Raw genomic sequence first — 3669 nt, forward strand, 5'->3', positions numbered from 1 at the left:
GCAGCCGAGCTCTGAAAGACCATGGCCAGCTAGTCGGCATGGCTTGGCCTGCCTGGGAATGTGCTGTTTTCTCCATGACTGCTACATAAATTACCATGCTCGTTAAATAATCTGCAATCAACACATGCTAATTTGAAGCTTTTGTAGGTATTTTACATGTAAAATCAACTTGTATTTATAAATTCAGCAATTACTTTATTAGAGCATAGACAAAAAAAAAAAAAACTCATTTCAGACAGGAGTGTTTTGCACTGCCAGCACGTGGTTATGGGAAAGAGGAAACAGATTTCCACTCCCCTTTCTCTTTGCTTTCCAATTCTCAGCAGACTTTGATAGAACATACACCTGTGCTGGGAGTACATCCTCCACAGCCCTGTCCATGGTGTGTACCTGCCGTTTAGAAAAGATGCTGGCTTGTCTCACCAGACAGTAACCACAGTCATGACATAATTCAAATACTGAGCTACCCAAAGGAAGGAGACCTCCTGTCTGTCATTGGGGCTTCAAAGTTAAAGCAGGACAGCTTCTTAGAACTATAACTTAAGAAACAGTCCTTCTAGAGAGATGGCTCAGTAGTCAGTAACACTGGCTGCTCTTCCAGAGGTCCTGAGTTCAATTCCTAGCACCCACTTGGTGGCTCACAACCATCTATAATAGAATCTAAGTCCATCTTCTGGTGTGGATGAAAACAGAGCATATATATGCATAGTCCTGCTGTGATGTTCCAGGGTGGGATAGTACCCAAATGGGCTTTCCCTTCTGCAGGGAGAAGGGGAGGGGGCAATGGGGAGAGGGATGTTAGGGTAGGACTGGGAGGAAGGGGGGTTGCAAATGGGATATGGAGTGAATAGATAAATTTATGAAAAAGAAATGCTACTTACAGCTCAAAAGGTAGACTTCTACAATGCTAGTCACAAGTGATCCTTGGAGAAGGAAAGGAAATTAAATTAATTAGTTAAGAAGCCTCTAGGAAAGTCTGGTTGTTAAAAGAGAGGAAAATAAGAATTTTCAGTTCTTATAGGAGTCCCAGGAAGAGCTCTGGTAGGCGCATCTTCTAAGTGCTACCCTGGTACCACACCACGTATTGTGAGTGAGCACCATGCTTGCCGGCTGTCTCCTTGGTGTGGACCAAAACGCCACCCCACTGGCCTTGAAGTGAAAATGATGTACTTATGTTTCCTCTGGCCCCAACCTTGGGCAATTGACTCCATCAAAATTCAGCACAGGGTATGGAGGAGACATGTGGCAAAGAGAGAAAAACCATAACAAAATCAAGTTGGAAAAAATAGACAAGCTGCACTAAAACGGGTTGTCTCATCCAGGGGAAAAGCTGCACGTTCTGTTTCCCTGGATCCACTCCTTAAGGTTTTCAAAAATAGCATGGCGGTATATTCTGAGACACAGGGATTTTTCTCATAGGAATAGTCTCATTTGATCTTTGAAGTTTTTCCCAGGAAGACCACCTGAGCTACTCTGGATACAAATTAAGTTCTCCCCGTAAGATCTCAATGTGTGAAAACTTGAGAGAGTGTCAGGGAGCCAATAACATGTTCTCTTACTCCCGTGATGCATGGCTTTCCTCCACCCCTTTTATTGAAAATAGATTTTTTTCCTCATATAATATATCATGATTACAGTTTCTTTTCTCTCTATGGCTTCCAGTTCCTTCCCTCTTCCCCTCTCATCTAGGCCCATTCCTTTGCTGTCTCTCATTAGAAGTTTGCAGGCTTAGCATCTAATGGATTACAACATTTTAGTTAGCCTCTAAAGGATTATACTATAATAATATAATACATGATAAAACAAAAACTAATACATGGGAATTGGATAAAACAAACAAACAACAGAAGGAAAAGACTCCAAAGAAGGCAGAGGAATCTGAGACCCCACTTGTTTGCATACTCAAGACACTAAGCTGGAAGCTATAATGTATACGCAGAGAACATGGTGCAGACCCAAGCAGGACCTGTGAATGGATATTAGCCTTCTGCTGAGTGTGGAGTTGGTCAAAATCTTTTCCCATTCTGTAGGCTGCAGCTTTGTCTGAATGGTGGTGTCCTTTGTCATGTAGAAGCCTCTCGGTTTCTTGAGGTCCCACTTACTGTTGATCTCGGTGCCTAGGTTATTGAGGTTCTGCTCAGAAAGTCTTCTCCTGTGTTCAAAGCTATTCTCAACTTTTTTTTTCCTATCTGGTTCAGTGTATCTGGTTTTATGTGGAGGTCTTTGATCCATTTGGAACTGAGTTTTGTGCAGAATGATAAATATGGTACTATTTATTCTACAGGCAGCCATCCAGCTTGACCAACACCATTTGTTAAAGAAGCTGCCCTTTCTCCAGGGTGTATTTCTGGCTTCTTTATAAAAAACAAACAAACAACAACAAAACCCAGATGTCAGTAGGTATGGATTTATGTCTTGATCTTCAATTCAATTCCACTAATCAATATGTATGTTTTTGTGACATCACCATGCTCTTTTTATTACTATAGATCTGTAGTACAACTTGAAGTCGGAGACAGTGATGCCTCCTGCAGTCTTTTATTATTCAGGATTGTTTTATCTATTAGATTTGTTTTGTTTTCAGATGAAGCTGAAAATTGTTCTCTCATGATCTGTGAAGAATTGTGTTTGAATTTTGATGGGGCTTGCACTGAGTCTGTAGATAGCTTTTGTTGGGATGGCCATTTTTACTATATTAAACCTACTGATCCATGAGCTTGGGAGATCCTTCCATCTTCTGATATCTTCTTCGGTGTCTTGAGGTTTTTATCATGTAAGTCCATCATTTGCTGGTTAGAGTTACTTCAAGATATTTTATATTATTTGATGCTATTGTGAAAGATGTTGTTTCCCTGAGTTTTTTCTCAGACCACTTGTCATTTGTGTTTCGGAGGGCTACTGATGTGGGGGAGTCAATTTTGAATCCAGCTACTTTGCTGAATGTGCTTATCAGGTGTGGGGGTTTCCTGGTGGAATCGTTAGGGTCACTTATGTATATTAATGAATCTTTGGTAAATAAAGACACTTTGACTTCTTCCATTCCAATTCGTGTCATCTTAATCTCCTTCAGTTGTCTTAGTGTCTACCTAAGACTTGGAGTACTATATTGAATGATGTAGGGAGAGTGAACAACCTTATTTTGTTCCTGATGTTAGTGGAATTACTTTGAATTTCTCTGCATTTAAGCAGATGTTGACTATGAGCTTCTGGTGAACAGTTTATTTTGTTTATATATCCCTTGTATCCCTGATCTCTTCAAGACATCCATGGGGAAATGAAAATGGTGGATCCCTGCAACTTGCTGGCCAGACACTCTAACCAAATTGTGGAGTTCCAGGTTCAGTGAGAGGCCTGTCTCAAAATCATGATGGGGTTTGGATTTTGTCAAATGTCTTCTCTGCATCTAATGAGATGACCATGTGGGTTTTTGTCTTTCAATCCGTAGGTCACTGTGATGGCTAATGTCCACATTTTAAAGTTGGGGAAACTGAAGAGCAGAGACACTAATGATATGTTCAAGGACATGTAACTTGTACAAAGGCCACAAGGTCAATTCTTTTTGAAGCCTTGTACTTGACTTGGCTTCATACACACACACACACACACACACACACACACACACAGAGAGAGAGAGAGAGAGAGAGAGAGAGAGAGAGAGAGAGAGAGAGA

The sequence above is a fragment of the Grammomys surdaster genome, unplaced genomic scaffold (assembly GCF_004785775.1).
Source record: "Grammomys surdaster isolate TR1022 unplaced genomic scaffold, NIH_TR_1.0 139, whole genome shotgun sequence".
In the NCBI taxonomy this organism is placed as follows: Eukaryota; Metazoa; Chordata; class Mammalia; order Rodentia; family Muridae; genus Grammomys; species Grammomys surdaster.